The sequence below is a fragment of the Anser anser genome (assembly GCF_964211835.1).
Source record: "Anser anser genome assembly, chromosome: 11".
NCBI classification, from domain to species: Eukaryota; Metazoa; Chordata; class Aves; order Anseriformes; family Anatidae; genus Anser; species Anser anser.
The window spans coordinates 7884617-7905350 of record NC_139732.1 but is presented as its reverse complement, the minus strand read 5'-3'; the positions used below and the strand labels follow the sequence as shown (position 1 = coordinate 7905350).

Sequence of the window (20734 nt, the reverse complement as noted above, 5' to 3'; positions counted from 1 at the left end):
TCTTACAGTGAACGGAAATGCCAAGAAGTTTTGGGTTAAATTAAGTGAGACCTTATCTACATATCCTTCATCTCCTCTCCCAGCTGTTGAGCACTTATTGCCTACAAAAATACTTGCTAAGACGTATTAAACTTTCTTCAAAAGTATTAAATCACTGAAGCAAGGGAACTGAGCTGCTTCCAGACGATACCTGAGGGTAATAAACACTAGGAGGCGATGTTGTAAAAGGAATTAAGGCCACCGCTGTGTGAAGGAATACGGTACACAAGTGTTTCCTGACGACTAGCAGGGAAGAATGCAAGAAACCAGTATTACATGTCGAAGTTTCCTAATTGGAAAGGCTATATATTGCTAACTATCAAGGCTTTAATGCATTTTTTTCAGATGTTATAAATTGAATGCCTCAAGTATTCTTCTATGTAGTGCTTAAGTTCTGAAGCATTTTCTGTTGTCATTGCTGTATTGTAAGCAGTGCTTGTAGGCCACTTTTGGGCTATCTGTAACACTAAGCTATGGAAGCTGTATTTAGAAGCAGACTTTCTCTGAGTCTTGACTGTGTTGAGCTCTTGCATAAAATATTAGAACAGCTTTTGTGTTAAACATGGCTCCTAAAGGGTACAAACTACCTACTAAAAATAAAGAAGCTCAGCAGTACAAGGTAAGGGCAGTGACCTGATGGAGGATCCTATTTGGAGACCTTGCAGGAAATACATGTTGCCTCTGGACTCTGGATACTTTGAAATTTACAATAATTATTACTACTTTTTTCCTGTAATGGCTGAAAAACATACTTGTGCTTTGCTTTAGAGAAATGTGATGGGAGCACTCTGGGAAGAGTTCAGTATAATGCTGGAGATGCAAATTTTTTTGGTGTGAATATATTGAATGGCTGTGTACTCCTCTTCAAATGCGAGACGTATTTCTATATTGTGGTTAAAAATCATCGCAAGTTACTCCAGTAGATGATGATCCTTAACAAACTGCAGAGAAACAACTTTAGGGCTACCATTGAAAATGCAGATTGAAAATCAATTTTAATTCATTTCACTCTTACAGTGGAGTAAGAAAATTAATTACTTTTCAATGCATGGTGGTATGGTATGGCTAGATGATAGCATTAAGAAGCTAAATTCTTCAAATGAAATACTTATACCAGAGCAAAATGACTGATGTTTTATTCAAGAGTTTTTGCATGCAGCTCTAGAAAACTCCAAAAGCCATGAATCCTTGCAAGCAGACTTTGTGACTACAAGCCATTTCCTGTATCTGTTAAGCAGTTCTGCAGTAAGAAGTGATCTCTAATTAAAATAAATTTGTCATCTATAAAGTATACGAAAGTTTACTTAGAGGTTGTCATAATAAATATTTTCTTACTGCTTTCCTTGATTCATTGATCCATCTGACTTCTGTAACTTCTGTCAAACCAAAATTGCTTTTTTCTGATGAATTTATTCTAAGGCATCTACCACAAGTCTCAAGTAATTACTATGAATACTTGCTGTTTATCTGGTTAAATTCCTAGGCCCTGTTGTGATGGGCAAACATTACTCCAAACAGGTCATTCAAGAGAAGCCTGTGAAAGACTGAGTGCTACATCTCAGCTGTTTTTTTGGCCTTTGCTAAAACTGCTTTACAATTTTAGCTCCCGGGTCCTGGAATCGTTTCTGTATCTGTAGCTCTGAACTCCTGGCTACTGATCATGCTTGTTCTGCCCTAGTCTGCTTCCTAGTCCTGGGCCATTTTATTCAAACCTTCTGCAGCTTGTGCTGAACCTCTTGTTATCTGTTAGGCCCCATGTATGTGTTTGAGACCCATGAAATCTCTTGGCTTGTGTGTTTTTCACTTTGGCTTGCTCTGGGATGATTGTCTCAAGTGTTGGCATCAGATCCAGTCTGATGAGCTTAAATCTTCTGGTGAAACAGATGTTAGAACTGAGCATTTCTTGCTTGCAATGTTCTTACTCAAGCTGGTCATGTGTTATGAGCTATGTATTCTGATGAGAAATTGCTTTTGGGATGGCTGGGACTTGCAAATCCATAGTTTACCTAGGACTCCTCTGGTATCTGAAACATAAGTATTACTACATGATTCCTTAAAGAATATTTTTACCGCTCTGAAAAACTTTGAGATGGCTGAGTTCATGGTCACCTGCAGCTTTAGTAGTTACTTGCATGGTGATTATAGTCACTGAGAAGGCTGCAGATTGTCCGGTTTCCGCTTCTCACTTGTTTAAGAAAACATAACTCTTTTGCTTGTTTCAGGTCAGTTTCTTTACAATCCAAAACACTTTATATTCCAGTTGCTTAAATATTAAGCATTGATCCTTTTTATTGTATAGTACTTCTGCCTTTTGCACGTTGTAGGTGGCAGCTTGGTGAGCATCTGTGCTCAGTAAGGTGCCAGACCATCAGAGCTGAGAGCTGTTGGGGCCAAGCTTCTGTCCTCAGTTTCTCCAAGTGCAAAGCAGTGTTTATAGATATAAGTATTTTACCCCATACCTCACATTTTCATTTCTCTTCCTTCTGTGGTCCTTTGGTACTGAAGCAAGCTATCTGCACCCAATTTTCTTGGTCCCTTTGCTGACTCTGGTGTTTGAACACTTATTCAGAATCCAGCATTCTTTTCATTGTTCCTTAATTATTGTCTCTTGAAAGACAATAATTTTGAAGTGAAATCTAATTGCTTTTAGTTCAAGCATCTGCTAGAAGATTTCAATAGATAATGATACTTTGAATTGCTGCAAGCTGGAGTTTGTTACTGATGGCTGGTAAAAGTCTTTGACATATTAGCTTTGGAGTGACATTGACTAATAATAATAGTAAACAGTTTTTCTTCGACTTCTCCATTTATATGTACTTAAAAGTGATCCTGACGCTGTCTTTTAAAACAGATTCATTCTGACTGGAAATGTTCAAGTTTATTAAAAGTTCTAAATTCTTTGGAAGGTTTTTAAACTCTGTAAAGCCGTATCAAAGCTAATCATCAATTGGAGCCAAAAATACTGGAAAATCATTTATATGAAAACGGAAACTGTTATAATTTAAAAAGGTGCAAATGAAACCATGCTTTTTCAGAAGGAGATCAATGAAAACCACTTTATTAGAAAATATAAATCACTTTTTAATTTCAGATGCAGTACAGGAAAATACTCTGGTTTCATTGAAATTGATTGGTACACCTGCAGAGAAAAGCAGCTTTATCATCTCATTATCAGTCAATTAATATTCAGGTCTAAATGTGAATACTGTTGCGGTTAACTGTAAATGAATGATTTTATTGAAGTCTTAATAGACCAGGAAAAGCAGGCTTCCACTATGCTAAATGAGGTCAGATGGGGGAAAAAAAGTAAAAATGAGTAATTCTGTTAGCGATTTAAACATCTTTTCAGTGTTTCCAGAGCTTTAAAAGGACAGTTTCTTGAACTGAGCATGCATTTTTGGTCATATTGAAGTTTCCTTCTGCAGGGTGCTACTGCTCATATGGGGAAGCTTCCACATTTAGCCTTTCTGGTATTTAAGTGTAGAAATGCATTTCTTAAAATTGGAATAATAGATTTGCATGCAAAAAAAGCACTAAATATTGAACAGACTCAAATAATTCAAATTCATCTTGGACAGTACTATTTTCTCCTTCAACATATGCCTTGTTAGCAGTTTGCTGGATAGTTGGAGAGATTTCTGAGAAGGGAGGGAGTTGGGGAATGATGACCTTTCCTCCTGCTGTAGGAGAAAACTTTCTGCTAGGCTATAAACAGAAGGCCATAAGCGTGCTTCAGTTACCATTTGAAAGCTTTTAGGGTATAAAAAGATGAAGTCAGCTGATCGCAGCTATCATGTTCAATTAGTTTGTGTGTTTCCCTGTTGCGTAGTTATCTCCCTGGGCTTGTAAGTTAGTGCTTTAAATTGGGCTGAAGTGTGGTGAGATTCCCTTTTTTGCACCCAATAACAGGGTAAGCAGCAGATACCATAAAGCTTTACAATCAACTACACAAGAATTAGAAATCAGAAACGTGGTTGAAACACAGTGGAATCGATTCTTGATCAAGGATTTTGTTTTACAAAATAGTATTGTGCTGCTGGGACACCAGATACTAAGTATATATAGGTCTAAAAGTATTGCCCTTGTAGGAAGATTGGGATCCCTTTGAATTCTGTTTGGTTTGAGAAGACCTATACTGAAACACCAGATATTTTTTATTGACTTAGAAAAATGTAGAACCAATGTAAACTTTTACTTTCAAAAGTGACCTTTTACAAGTTTGTTCTAAAGAAAACATTTTCAATGGGAAATTACTTATTAACTTGATGATTTCTGAAGCTGTTTCCTTCCTCACTTCTCTCCTATTTAAAGCTTTTCTGATGAAGCTACAGTGTCACTCCAACAACAAAACTGCAGAAAGAAGCCCTCCTCCCCTGGCTGGTCTTAGGAGTATTTTGGCTGTAAGTGTGGTCATGGTCATAATGTATAATCAAAATGAACCTAACTTGAGGTTATTTGGATATTAACTTCCTAAACCTTTTCTAGTTCACATGACTAATGAGCTGGAAAGCCTGTACAGATACCGTTATTATTGTTGCCACCCAAATTCATGCATCCTGGCCATATCTTCAAAACCCATGGTCTTCCATTTTGTCTGGAAGAAACTCATCTACTTTTTTAGGTAACAGAAAGACTTTACAAGAGAAGACTCTTGCCACCATATCAGCACCTTACTGTCTGAAGGACAGTATGGCTGTGTGGATGATGCTCCTGAGCCTTTACAGTTTATAGGCTTGCATGTCAGTATGACTACCTGTTTGTTTCTTTAGAGTGCTCTCATATTTCAGAAATACGTGCTTCTGCTGAAACATTGGTTTTACTGTCCACCTGGTGTATCTGCCAAGCAGTGTACACTGGCATTAGTTAGATTTCTCATGTATGTAAAGTGTAGAAGTTGAAAAGCAAATTGCTATTCGATATATGATGATCCACGAACATGCAACTGGAGAGGTAAATCAGGTAGAATTGAATTGTATGGAAGATGAATACATAAAAAGCTCGTTCAATGTCTGCTTTAATCATTAGCAAGCTTTTCCACATGATTCTTAATTATCTCATTTATCTAATCTAGTGAGGCATAAGACACTAACTGCTGCAAGAGGACCAAACAATCGTTAGAATCCTACTCCTATGGATACGATAGGTGGAGTAAGAGTGTAAACTCATTAGAGTCCTTTTTAGAGAGAACCTCTGCAGGCATCTGCTTAAGTACACTATTACTGCTGATACTTCCCAGCTTCTTTATTTTTAAATTGCTATAGCAAATCCGGTTATTGATCTGAAGTTCCCCACACTCTATAACTCTATTGAATGTTCATCAGAGGGAACTTAATCTTCTGCAAAAGATTTGTCATCTTCTTTTCTTCATTTGAAACTAAGGCTTTGTTATCACTGTACTGCATTTGATCTGACTTCTGATATTTGAACTTTTTGCACTAAATTGTCTGTAGCTCTCTGACTCTCAAAGAGAATGTGTATGCCTATTTCTCTCCATTTTGTTTTCTTAATATGACTTAATATGATATGGTCAGATCAGGTCACTTAGTCCTGTAATAGGTGCATTCAGAAAACTTATATTTAAATATTTCAAGTTAGTCCATAATTGTGAAATCAAGCTGAGTAGGTTATTCTGCACAAGGGAATTATTCTTTTACCTGAGAATCTGACATGTTTTTTTCTTTTTTGAAACTATTGGTATTAAATGCTAGTATTTTTATTTAACTTTGAACACTTGAGTACATAGATGTTTGTTCTATGCTATCTGTTCTTGTCAAATCCCTTCTAAATTCCTTTAACTTATCAGCGTAATTCTGAAATTTGACAAAGCAAAAAATGGAGGAAGGGAATACAATTATTGTCACTGTGTCCTGAAAGCTCCTTAATGAGGCAACAGTGAATGAGATCTTTATTTGTTTTGATTCTAGAGTTCATTGGTAACTGCTCTTAGACTTCAAAAATGCCAAGGTGATCTCATTGTTGCTTTACTACTGAGCATATATTGTAATTTATGTGTAGGGATGGTCCAATAATTTCCTAACTGTTACCTACAGAACTAAGTAAATAGTGAAGAGGAACTTTTGATGGCAGGAACTTAGACATGTAACAGCACATTACCACCACCACCCCAATCTTCAGCCCACAAATGCCTTTGACAATTTAGCCAAAGCCAAGTTTAACCTTTTGAGCATTTCTGGTGTAATTTGTCAAAATAAACAAAACCCATCGGAGATATGCTGGAAATTGCAGCGATATCTCCCTTTTCTTCCTCCAGAAGTATTTTAGATTTATTCTTAATGGGTTGGGAGGCTGTGTTATTTCCAGATAACTGATGTGTGGCAGTAATGTGTTTATTGGTGGTGTTCCTGCTTGGAAGTGCTGAGTGACTTACTCATTTTCACAGCCTCAATACGTAATGCAGGCAGCCAACCTAATGGGTCATGGGATCATTGGATGGATCAGTACAACATGTATCTAATTCAGTGTTTACCTGTGCCTTCTGTAATAAGCTGTGAGCTAAGCATCTGCTTAGTGCTTTCTTCTAATCAGTATTGTCAGAAAACCTGTTGATCTAATTAGACATATATAGATTAAAACTGTGAGCATGTAGCTTTCAGAATACTTAAGGGCTAATAAAGACCCTATTCCCTCCTGTCCTGTTCTATGCTGCCCCTGCCCCTTTCTGTCGTGGCTGAACAGAGTTGCCACGCAGTCAGCATCTTCCACAGAAGCACCTTTTCAGGTGTACTAGTTGACAGTTTCTACCATGGCACATCAGGGTGCATAAGCTGTATCATGCCATATTGTGTACCATGGTATGTCAAAAACGACGTGGTGCATTAAAGAATAGATTTTAAGAACTGCTACGTTATTAAAGCTAATCAGAGAAGTTTTCTATGTTACAAAATATCTACTTTCCTGTTTCTAACTAGAGTTTTATAAAGACATCCTAGAGAAAACCCATGTGCCTGTTTTTCTTTTTAGCTTTGAATTAAATGGTGCAAATGTAAGCTGTTTCAGAATCAGATCAGGTATAAAAACTACTGGAGAATCAGGTTCTTGTGAGTATTGCAGCCAGCTGCTGACCCAATGTAACTCCAAGATTTTCCTAGTCTTGACAAATGGATTAAAGTGTCCATGAATTTGGAAGCGACAGGGAAAAATCTCTGGCAGTTGACAGTTAAGACAGTTAAATCAGTGTACTCAATGTTTGCCACTATTCCTGATCATATTTTTGTAAGTATAAAACCAGTGGCAGGGATGAGGTGGAGTCTGAATTCTGTGAACCAGCAGCTGGGACTGTCTAGAGCTTACCTAAAACAAAGAAAAAACCCCAACCCATCAAGGTTCTATTTTCATGTCTGTCTTTTATGTACAAAATTTATACATATAAATGTGTACATACTTACATAGTGTATATTGATAATTTCAAGTAGGAAGAAGGGGAGGACAAAAAACCATCATAAGCATAATCTTTTTTCTTTAAGTTTACCTCAAGCCACTCATTAATTGCTGCCCATAGCATTTTTTTAGTCTACCTCAATTAAAATAAACAATTGATATGGGAATAGATAGGTATGGAATAGAGATGACAGATGTACCTGCATTAGCTAAGTCTTGATTTGTATTTGATTATATTAGCATAAGTTAACAGATATCTGGAACCTGTTGATGATCTTTGAAACAAGATATAAGATCAATTTTTTTTCCTGGTACTAGAGCTTTGTGTTGTCGCTGCTTCAGGTGGACTGTGACAAGAACTACTGAACTATAATGACTTCAGGAGAAGAAAGACAGCAACTACTGCTCAACATGTTCAAGTTGAAAGACAATTCTGGTCAGAAGCTTGAAATCACAGATCCCAGTAAGTTGTGATAGTCTACTTGGACTTCTCTGAATCTGAACTAATGAGTTATTTACCTATTTGTTCTAGATATTTCCTATGTGTAGCTAATCTGCTGCGTTATTCCTTTCCTCGCATCTCCCCAGCTTCTTTTCTGCATTATTGTTCTCAGCTTATGTGAAAATATGTTCTGGTCATCTACATCTTTACACTGTGCTCTCAAACTAGTCTTTAGTAGTAAAGAGGCAAAGTAGTATTTGCTACTTTGCATAATGGAAGCAAGTGTTAGGGAGCTGCATTGGAGGATGGGAGGAAGCGTCACGACTCTACTCTTCTAGCCCTCAGTTCCCTTATATCTATCTGTAAATCTATTCTGTTTTTGCCATTCTGCTACTAAGCCAGCAAAAAACAGTCCTTTTTTCTCTTTTTTCTTCAAGGGGGTGACCTAAATCCTATGGCTTTTCAAAAATCATCCCTGTTTTTTTCTGGTCTAGTAGAATAAACTGAGTATGTTCCTCTGAGCCAAAACAAGGACCACAAATTTGATTTCTTAATGACAAGGAGGATTCTCTATTCCCTTTTTCTTTTTTTCTCAGTGATCTTGATATTACAGATGTATGTCTCTCCTGTCTCTCCTAAGATTTGATTACTAAAGAAATGGATGTTGTTATAAACTTACTCTTCTGGTGGTTATCATCCACAAAAGGGCCTGCTTTTAAACTGTTGAAAACTTGCAGCTTACTCTCCCAGTAGCTCCATGTAGGTTTCTGACAAGATCAGGCCCCAAAATTCATTTCTTAAATCTTAATAGATCAGAAACTAATTTAGCTTAAACAAATGAACAAAAAGCCCCGAAGGTGATGCTCTTAGTTGATGATAACTCACTGCAAGCTTTTCCCATTTAAGAGCAGAAAATAAAGAGCATTTTGGGAATCTGTGTGGAAACTACTTAAATAATCATTTCTCTAGCTCAATGTATGAAGTATAACGTAGCAAATGTTGCATTGTTACTTTTTTGATTTCATGCTGACTCTGTTGGAAAAAATGTGGTGGCTATCTGAATGTTATGGTTCAATAACATTGTTTGTGCTACTATGTGATGTAAACAAATCCAACTAACCCGTTGCTTTTTTGTACACGTGCATACATTTGCATACATGGGTGTATGTTTGTGATAAAATATAAACCAAATATAACATTTAGGTATTGCTTGAAAAGGACATCTGGTAAATCTTGGCAAACGCCAAGGAATAAACTCACAAAATAGGTAGCAACTTTTATCCTCTGATTATGTGGCAATACCTGTATCTACAGCCACAAAACCAATCAGCTGTCTGTAGTTACATTTGACACTATGACAGGGGATCCTAAACAAGGTTTGTTGTATTGATTTTGCTTTTATGTGTTGGATTAGCAATGTATTTGAATGTAAGGACCATGATATTGCTCCATCATATCCAGTAAAACCTAGTTGGACTAATACTTCTCAAGGAATGCATGTATGTTATCCAACCACATAGGAGCACAGGTGATATAGGAGCATCAGTTACATAAAATCAGTTACTGTGCCACCACAGTTTCTGTTGGCTTGTTGGCTTTATTTCTATGGTAGAAAGAAAATCCCTTTTTATTTATTTTTTATCCAGGTTATCATGAACATGACTGATTCTGAACAGTTTTGGTCGTGTTGCCTGTAGGGGAATTATAGTGCTGTTAAACTAGGCTCCTACATTGTTTGTTCAATTAAGAAGCAGGAACAAATGTTTTAAACAATAAAAACACACACACACAAAAAACCCATCAACCTCAACTTATATTAGAAACCTCATATATCTGTTGTTCAGGAAAACAGGAGCAGTAGACACAAGTTTACTAGAATCCTCAGGAATTGAATTAAATTTGTGACCCTGGTATTTTGCAAATGTATATTCATGCAACTCTAAATTGATGTTTTTAGACCCTAATGGAAGAACTATATTGATATCTAACTGTTGCTGGATGCAAAGGCTTTACATGCAGATTAGGGTTGGATTTTGATGTGTTTTTATATATTTTCCCTTTTATTTTCTTCACCTTTTATGATCTGTAATACTAGCTGTATCTTCCTGATGCTGAGCTGGAAAATGCTGTTTAGATTCTGAAGTTGTAAACTGACATTTTTCTAAAATATCTGTAACTTATTTTTCCCTAACTTGGGCAATGTTGATGCAATGGTTTTTCCCTTAAAGGTAAACAATGCACTGTTATTTAAAATCACATGTTAGCAGACTTACAGTATTTGAAATTCCTGTGAAAAAAAGATCTAAATATATTGAATTGCTCTGTATAGTACAGGTAGCTGTCAGTCCCAAGGTGCTACATATGGTAAGGCACATCTTCAGACTTCTAAAAACTTCTTTGGGAATTTGTAGGGTAAAATGACTTGAATCCTGTTGTTTGTCTTCCAAGTGAGTAAAAAAATAAATAAATTGTTAAACAATCTTAATTTGACTGTCCTACACCTAACCTAACTGAGCACTTTGGCACTCATCTGTCTTAATTTGGATAAAAGTTGAAGGTACTCTGAACCTTACAGTTCAGGCTGTTGTAAAGCAAAACAGTTATTGACAGGTTTCAACTGGAGTTTTGTGACTCAGTTTGTACATAGGTAGTAGTGGAAGAGAATTCTCTTCTGGTAGTGATATACTACTGTTCACAGTGGCTCAAACAAAATCATTGTTAATTTCTTAGCGGATGAGATGAATGAAGCGTGTAACAGGCAGTCTGTAGCAGTCAAGTTTATTTGAAATATACATGGGGCAATGTCTTTTAAATTCTGTCTTCTGCTGAAATGGATTATTTGCTTTAGAGAACTTGACTTGTTAATAGATCTTGTATATTTCACAGATTTCAGGCTACATGTTCATAAGTAGAATTTAGGTGAAAAAGCGAATCTGTTTTGTCATCTTGACTTTGGTTTCAGATGTTATTCCCTCTCACTCATATACAACAGTTAGTGCAACAGTAGAAATGTGTTTTTTATGGTGCTGGGTGTAATTACTTAATAGCTCCAGGGGATTGTAATTAATGGTAACAGTTGCTTTTTTCCTAGGAGCAAGACATACCACTTCTTAAAACATTCTGCCTTAATTTGCATCTCCTTGGTAGAACTCATTCTGTTATCAAGGGTGGATGGAACTTGAGAGAATCTGGTATTTTAAAGAGTTGCATGACAGATCAATACTAATTAAATAATATAGTGTGAATCCTTTACAGATTTCTCACCTATGTAAGGCATCCATTCATTGTTTTCATGCCTGAAAGCAAGATATTAAAATGTGAATCAAGTACACTAAATTGTAAGGCAACTCTAGTTAAGTGGCATTATATAAGATTGCACTTAATGTAGAAAACAGTGCTTTTTTTTTTTTATGGGACTTGCAGTAGTTAGTGTGGTATGGACATAGAAAATCTGTATTCATGCTGCAGAAGTCATTGATTTCAATGCTGTATGGTGTTCTGTGAACCTAGGTGGTATGAGTCTTGACTCAGATCTTTACTTTTGCTAGTTATATGAAATTAATCTTAACAGCTGAGTTAATTGGAAAGAAAGATGACATCAAAACCAGAAATAAGCTTAATGAAGTCCATCAAGTAATTTAATGATTAGATAATTATATTCATTTAAATTCAGGAGTTGATCACTCCAAAATTAATTTTTGCTATCTTTATACTCTTTAAACACATTTATTGTTGAGGTGGGGCATCATTTTCATTTCTGATCATCATTCCACCTTTTTATTATAAAAAGAATGATATGTTTGAGTGAATTTATATGACCATTATTAACCTTTTAATGGAAAGTCTGTTTGGTGGGGAGATGACTGCAGTTTAATGGACTTAACAATAGTGCCCTAACCAAAAAGGAAAATTGAAAGAGCCAAAATATATGGATAAAAGACCTTAATTGCTTACATTTTAATAATCAAGCCAGACTTCTGGATGATCTCTACTAGCTGCTCTCTTGGGTGTACAGATTTTGTTCCTATATATGCAGCAGCAGGCACAATGCCGTGATTCACATTGTCCCATCATTAGTCTGTTTCCCTTCTGTAGCTTTGTTAGTGTCGTTTTTCTACTCCTTAACTAAGTTGAGATGGGAAGATTGTCTCAAAAGTTTCTATAATTATGTTGTTGTAGTGCTTCAGAACTAGATGTAAGATCTGATAAGTGACAAGGCTTAGAGAAATGCTTTAAAATGGTAGGAAGATCTTTTCTGTGGAATATCTGAAAGGAGCAATGTAAAGCAACATTTGTGAAGGACTTCAGTTAATTCTCTTTTCTGTTTACCATTTCTTGTAAGATCACACAGATATGGAAGTCTCATGTAACCCTATTCTAGAAAGTTTTATCTTGGTATGTTTCAATTTTGCTGTTTATAAATTTGCATTTGTTTAAGCCAGCAGATAAGAACACTGCATATCAAGGCTTTAAGTAATTGACACTACAGAAACCCTGAGCTGGTACGTGTAAGTATACCAGTCTCTCCCTGTTCCTGTAGTGCCTCCCCCTACAGTGTGAAGCTACCTGCAAGTAGCTGAGATGTTTGACTGAGGTTTCTCAGAATATCTTAAGCTCAGGGAAGATGAATGTTTCACCTTTCTTTTCACAGAGCTGTGTAATGAAACAGTAATGCATTTTGTTTGGGCAGGAAAGTGCTTTCAGTTCTGCCCAAGTCTGTAGAACAATCTTGTGCAGGAACTAAAGAGTTGTAAATCTTGCTGTCCCAAGTGCAAGGACATCTTGTTTCATCTTTTCTTCATAAACACAAATGTATACCTATTATACATTAAAAAAAAAACTACAAAACTTCACATTGTATGTATAGTTCTCTCCCTGAGTAGCAGATGAAGCAATGACCTGTTTTTTTGCTCACCTGAGACACTGTTTAAAAGATGCTTGAGCAGCAGTAGAAATATTGAATCTATATTGAAAGGAATGTTTTACTGGCAAACAACTTGTAAGAGCTGGAACATTGCAGTGTTCTTGTGTTGGTTTTACGGATTCCTCAGTAATCGAATCATGTATTTTATTTTTACCACATTGACTTCATGGTTTGCTATGCATAACCATTATTTGATCATGACAAAGTTAGTATTTCATGATGCAGCAGGAGTTCGTTGTGTACAATGATACTAGCTGGTTGCTGGCTGAACACTTGTAGCAGTGAATGTTTCATTCTGTAACTGATTCCACATAGATCTTCTGTATCATAAGTGTACCAGTATTTGTTTCTCATCCAACCTGTGAATTGTCCTTCACAAATTCTGCTTTGGATGTCTGGCTTGGGACGTCACCAGACGTCTGAACTGAAATATTTCAATGCAAGACTTTGAGCTGGGAAGAACTGTTTGGGAGAAGGAGTTTAAGACAAGGTGTTGCTTGGTTTTCTTTTGTTTCTTTCTTTCTTTCTTTTTTTTTTTTAACACTTCTTTCCTGCATTCTTCCTCCCCCCAAATAATAAAGCTAAACGTGAAAAATCCTTTCCTGTTTAGTTCCACAGCTACTTCTTTTCTTCTGCTTGATTAAAAATATCTGTGGGATTAGAAGTAGCTTCTGAATTCAGCCAAAAGTAGTTGGTCTAACGTAGAAAGTCAGACTCCATATACATTCCATAACAGTTGTGGACATCGTTTAGTATCACTTCTACTTTCTGTTAGTGCTGTTTGCTGCAGGAAGAAAATAACATCACATTATATGACTTGAAAAGGACATTTGTTGTAATAAAAGAAGAAAAATTTTGCATTTAAAAAAAATAATGTGAGGAAAATTGAATGATGGTAAAATGATACAGAATAGGAGTGCTTTTTTTATAGTGATTGGAAATTGTTCCTGGCCAACTTAATGGGTGATGCTGTTTGGTAGACTTGAAATAAACTTATTTAGTGGAAATAATGCTGCTGATATTTACACAATAATGATCTGGTCCACCTGCCTTTCAAACTGGGAGAAAAGTACAATGACATGAAAATCAGTGTTTAGGAATGTCTACATTTCATGTATTTAACTGGCATTTATTAAATGTAGTGTTGGCTTAATACTATAAAATTGAGTCTGTTTTGACAACATATAGTCTTCTGAAACTGGATTGTGCTTTGTAGGTGACTGCATGCCAATTGAAAATGTATGGAGGATTAAAGGCTGAGCGTCCACTGTTTACGCAGAAGGAATCTGTAAAACTGCCAACCTTACTTTCATATTGTTACAAAAACAATCAGAATCAGAGGATCAGATACAGAATGGCATGTTCTGTTATGTTTAATTGAGACAGGCTTCATGTTAGGAATCCTAGAAGTGAAGTAGAAAAGGCTGGGGATATTACACCCCTTCCAATATTGATTGGCAGAAGGACTAAATTTCAATTTCTGTAATGACAGGACTCACTAAAGTGTTTCGATTTATAGGTAAATTTGTTATTATTGCTAAATCTGTTATTATTGCTGTTTCTTGTAAATATGTACTATACTCTTTTATTGAATAATCTTCATAAACATCTAGACAAGAAATTCTATAAACCATTAGGTAGTTCTCCTCAGAATGACAAGTAACTACTCAAATTATTAAGTTTTAATGGGGCTTTAAAATCCTAAGTATACGCTATTCGCAATGTAGCTTATTGAAAGTTCTTTAAGTGCCATTCTGCTTTTCTTTTGTTTTGAAGAGTACATAGTCACGTCAGCTTTGTGCACAAATATTCAGAAACTTAATCATCTGTAATTATTATCATAGAATCATAGAATATCCCGAGTTGGAAGGGACCCATAAGGATCATCAAGTCCAACTCTTATTGCTTTTGGGTTTCCCAAATTTAACATGGTTTTACTGCACTGTAAGAGATTTTTTCTCTAGCATTTCACTTATTTTCGAATTTCACAACTGTATATAATTTTGTGAATTTATTGGGCCATTTGAATTTGAGTGTTTTCTAATGGGATTTTTTTTCTAAACTGCTTCTTATGCAGTTTATGCTTTATACTTCTTACATTTTTCTTCCAGGATCAGTGAGCGTTTTTTAAAAAAATGGAATTAAGTGCAATTTTAGATGAGTACAGTGTAGAAATGACAGATACATTAAACAATATGAAATTGCTTGTTCACTGTCATATCAAGATTCTGTGGCAGAAGTGGAGGGGAAAATGAAGGAATCTTGTCATTCAATTCCATCTGATGTGTGAACTTAATAGTAAATAAATATAATAGTAAATACTAAGAAGGACTGAATTATCAGCATAATTAAAACATTTCAAACCCTCAGCAGTCAGGAATGCTTTAAGTGCATGTTTCTTGTATTTTATGTAAATACAGTAAATTATCCACTTTGCAGGAAATCTGATGTTACAGCATTTAGAGAATCATGTTCTTATGGAAAACACTCTTAATTTTATACTTACTAAAATACATTTTTTAAAAAAAAAAAAAGACTAGTTACGTGAAGCTACAACACAAGCAAAAGAGTTCTAGAAATGCAACAGTTTGACAAGGATGAAAAGCAATGTGAATGTGTAAAGTATTAGTGTAGCTTGAAGAGCTTTAATTCCGCAGTACGAACAGTATTTGTGCCAGCACTTCTTCCCCAGAACTGGGGCCAGAGGTAATCTTATTTTCTATGCAGTGTTAGATTTCCATATGGAAGATTTTTGTGTGTATAATCCCTGTGCACTGCTTATTAAGAAACTATGGTGGAAAAATCTGTTGTGTAAGGACTCCAAAGTTTCCTTGAGGGAGCAGCATGGTAGAATGCTCTTTATTTGAGGGACCTGAAGTTATGTTGAAATTCCACCTTGCCCCTATTTCTACTACAGATTTTCAGGCATAACAGTTTAAACATTTCATGCTACTTGAACAGATCACACTCAGTGTCAAATGTGTTGTAAGGTGATAACCTTTTTGTAAAAATGAATAACCACCTCTTAAAAGAGAGTGCTTATCACCTCAATTTAACTTTTCTCTATCTGTAATGTGAGCATCAATAGAACATTCTCTGTAAAACATCCCTAGTACTTTGTACAGAATGACAGTAGTTTTAAGCTAGATAATTATTAATAACTTAATTTAATGAAACTGGCCCTCTTCTTGGTTGTAATTTACCTGGCCAGAGCTTCATAGTTCAGTACGTAGGTATTCTGAATTATTTCTCAAAGTTGTGGTTTTAAAATTTAATTTCTATTAAGTAGAGTGATTGTATTGTTAACGGCTATTGGCTACCTCAGCTATTTCTGTTCATACATGAAAGACGCATCTTATGTCTGTGGCTGGAACAAAGGGAAATGAAGATAGGAGGTAGCTTTCTGAACAGTGGTTAAACACTGTTGATTGAATTCTTGGGCAAACTTTATTCACCTAAGGGTTGGAGAAGTTTTTTAGTGAAGCTACGATATTGATGTTCTAAAGACTTAAAAATTTAAGTTCTAATTTTTAGGAACCATTCTTATATTTAAGAACCATTTTTAAGAACTTATATTTTTTTTTTCAGTAGAGCTCTGACCTTAACTTGAAGACAGGATTAACACCGTGGTGCCTAACCTCTGTCCTTGGTACACTAGTGGAGACAAGATGTTAAATTTTGTTTGTGTCTGTTCTTTCAAGTATTTATTTTGAGCATGTTTCCCTTAAAGCACTTAATGGTAATCATGGCATAAGGAAAGCATGTTGTTTATCTATTTGGAAGTCAGTAACGGGTGTTCTATGGGTGAAACCTGAAAAATCAGTCTGTGCTGAACTCTAAAAAATATATTTTATAATGATTCATAATAAATTGACATATTGTCAATTACTGTATTTCTCCCTCAGTTGTTCTGAATATCAGCATAAATGAAGTAGTTAAGTGTCTGTCCCCCAAATATGCGTGAGTCTGCTATAAGAGAATCTTTCAGGGAGCAAGGTCTTAAACCTCTCCTCTTCCACTGTTGGTATGGCTGCTAGTGGTGTGGGCCGCCCCACTGCTACCTTGTAGACTACATTATAAGAATTTTATTATGTTTTTCCTGTAAGGTATCTTGCTATGAACAAGAAAAAAAAATACATATGAAAACTATTTACCAAATTGCTCTGATGAAATAATTCACTAGCTACTATTGTTACTTTATTTTTCAAGCAAATATTGATAACTGTCCTAGGAAGTTTCCCACCACAGCTTTTCTTTACTTTGGGAGGGAGAAGAGGGTGGATAATTACAAAACAAGCAACCTTTGTATTTGTAGGGCATGTCCAGCATAGCATGTCTGGAAAAATATTACATTAGCCTATATTAAAGATGTTCCTTAATATACTGTTCAGTCTGGAGCTAACTATGCATTACTACATTTCTCTGAACTTGGTAGTAATTTTAATTTTTTTAAGGCAGCTTTGAACAGAATACCCCAGAGATCAGTTAGGATTCTGCCTTCACTGCTACACAAATTATTTTAGGCTTTTTTGATCCACTTCCATTCACAGTTAACAATGTCCCTGACACTTAGAAAGCTTATAAATGAGAAAAAAATCGAAGGTGAACCTTCAAAAGTTAATGTGAACATGAGTTCTGACAAACATATTCAAGGGGTTCTGAAATGACAGGCAAAATCATCAAGTGTAAAAAGCAATGTTTAAAAAATAAAGGCTCTTTGTTCCTCATATGATGGTATTCACGTACCTTGTCAAACAGTTTATGTACTATATCAGGTAAGTTTTTAAATAGCTTCAGTCATTGCTCTCTCCCACCACTTGCAGTTCTCATTATGCTCTTAAAAGCAGTTTCACAACACTGTAGAACTGAAAGGGCAAAAAGATGCGAAAATGAGGAAGAAGTGATAAACATGTATACCATGAGGTTAGTGTTAGATTCTCGCAGTTACTGAAGTTGTTGTAATAGTTGGCAATACTTTTTCCATTTCTGAAACCTTGCACTCTTTTGGAAGTGACTCGAAGTACCCTGGTAGGAGTGGGTCCAACACTGACTGGAGATGTCGGTAGTTTGGGGTTATGTGTTTTGCATAGTCTGGCGCGTGGCATTTACGAGCGCTAGTGGCTCTCCTAAGAAAGAAGTTGAGCAAAGTCTGTTTTTCTTCATCTTCTGAAGGCTTCTGTGAGGAAGCCATGTTAAGATTTTTTTTTATTTTTTTTTTTAATGCTTAACTCTTCTCCTTGTTTTACCTCTGACAAAAGTAGTAAGAAATGTAGATAATGCTTAACTCATTTAAGCATTTGACTAAAGGATAAAATATTCAGGACTCTCTTACTTGCTTCAGTATGTAAGTTTGTATTGTAAACAAAGATCTGGTTCATGCTAATGGAACCTAGAGAACAGATTTTAATTTTTTTCTGAATGTAGTCATAGTGATCCTAATATTAGTTTCTATAGCTGGTCACAGTGTAAAGATGCTTCCCTTACATATCCTTACTTTACCATTTTAATGGAAGTTGCATCAGACGACTGTACTCTGACTTGTTTCATGATTTACACCACACAAAATTTAACTGTTTATTTCTGATATATAATATTTCAATGTTTAAGAAGTCATGTTTGTCACGTTCAGGGGTGTAGCCGATTAACTGTTACGGGTCTGGTTGGATTCAGGGTACTGAACTATCACAATCACAGATTCACCAATAATGCATTAACCGATATGTGTCTGGTCAGATTCAGAGCACTGAACTACCACAGTCACGGATTCACCAATAACGTATCATGCCATTACTCTAGTCGCGTTCAGTGAGAACTATCATGGCTAGGAACAATGCAGTTAAGTGCAATTTATTACAGCAACAGGTACCCAGGTTCTTTGGATTGCTGGCAATAATTTACTGTGTGCAAAAGCAAGCTAGCATGCATGAAATACACAGGTGCACAGCCTGGAAATTAATGTGTTAAAAGGCAGAAAGACTCAATAGAAATTTCTAAGTTTCTGCAGAGACACCCAGTGTAATCAGGTCTCAAATCTCACCCAAAGGTGTCCCAATGAGGGAGGAAGAGAGGCTCAGCCTGTCGACTGATCCCAGAAGTCACAAGGTCCTTGTGATGGTATTTCCCCTGACGATGGTAACTTCCCTCACATCCCCTCTCTTAGGCCAATTGATATTATTTTCTATCTTTTAGGTGGAGCTTGAGTGACTCTAGTCAAGCATATCTTAGTTATGATTGGTTTCCTAGTTACTGTAGGCAATTATACCACAATGTTTCATGTGGTTGCTTTCTTTTTTTGTCAGAAAGTGTGCTTCTCAGGCATACGTATCTGCTTTTGAAATGTAAGTTGTGTGGAGCTGTTTGTGAATTTGCAGTATGCTCTGTATTACGAGGAATGTTACACTATTGCATGTTTTCCTTGTTTCTTGTCAAAAGATGTTTTCACATCGCAATAAGGCTATATAGAAATTGCAGGTTAAATGGACTTCATTGAAAAACAAACCCAAATTTAACATATTCATGCTACGTGTAATCCCTTCTGGTACCTGTTGAAGGGATCTGCATGAATAAATTGAAGGAATATGAGCAAGAAAATATACAAGTGGTATGAATGAGTTCGAGAAGAACACGTATTTAGCATCTGCCCTCTCTCTAATTCTTTCACCTAATTTGTGTGTTCGGTAATGAGAAACTTGTGTTCTCCATGGCAACCCTTTCATTTTGCTCCTTCATTTCCTAATATGTAAAATGGAAACAGAAAAATATACCACATACTTCTGCTTTCCCTTCACTCTGCCTATGCCCATACTTCTGAAATCTGTGTAGAATGGTTTGGCTAGGAAGAGATGTCTTCATCTTTTGGTGTGGCTATACTTGGGTACATGTGCCTGAGGTAGATTGTTTGGGTGCCCTCTGTTTCACAGGTCTTTTACCAGAGTGTGAAGGTCATCTCTTCTGTAAGAGACATACTCTGAGCCTTGAAGGACAGAGCCCGAACAACAGGTTCCTTGACCAGCTTATCCTAAGTAGGAGGTAACAGGACCTCTACTACCTGCAACTTTTGAATTTGTACAAGAGTTTCAGCCCAAGTTAATGCAACTGTAGATAACAATATGTTCTAGTTAAATAATAACAAAAAATAATCTGATCTATCCTGTTAAGGAGATGCATGTTTTTTCAGGGCAAGTACATCTTTGGTCACTGGAGGGAGGAAATGCCAGGAAAAGTTATGAGTTAACTTTTACTTAACGTTATATAAGAAAGTAATTGAGGTACAATAAAAAGCATGTTTTAGTTCATCTATTTGCACATCAGTGTGACGGGATGAATATATGTTAAAGTATATCTGGTTGCTGTATCTGGTATCTTTTTTCTAGAATTTATTATTAATGGGGACCAAGTGCTCTCTCCATGTGTGCAGGTTTAAAAAAAAAAAGGCACTAATAACATCTGAAGTATTTCCAGGTTACTTAGCACTGACTGTGCTATGAAAAGTGGTGGTACTTGCTGCATTACTTTAAATATTTAGGTATTCTTAAATTGAAGTGATACCTGCAAAGATAACTTAATCACTTAAATTATGCAACTGTCATAGAATGAAAAAACACAATGTGAAAAGAATATTAGGGTCATACAGTTTTCATTATTTGCTTTGCTTTTAGAGTAGTATTGGCTGGTTAGGAACTGTAATAGGAAAATGTTCATTAATTTCTTCCATGACAGTGGCTTTAGAAAATAGGTTGTGTTCTATGAAGTCATTTTTTTCACCATTTAATTAAACAAAACCCCAATTTATTACTCACATACTGTAAACAGTATATGCTTAATGGCTAGAATACACCAAATACGATAGTTAGAACAACTGGTAGATGTTTTGTGCGTTTAAAATATTTTGAATCAAGTATTCCCAGCCAAATGAAAAATCTCTTGGGCTT

The 20734-nt window shown here is 35.9% G+C and overlaps 1 long non-coding RNA gene across 2 annotated transcripts in view; it reads left to right on the top strand.

The window, feature by feature from the left end:
- LOC310905314 overlaps nt 1–20734 on the top strand; it is a 132719-nt gene that overhangs the window by 23728 nt on the left and 88257 nt on the right. For both annotated transcript variants that reach the window (XR_014588940.1, XR_014588941.1), the window contains exon 2: nt 7780–7900. This is a non-coding gene — a long non-coding RNA (uncharacterized lncRNA). The remainder of the gene's footprint in view (nt 1–7779; nt 7901–20734) is intronic.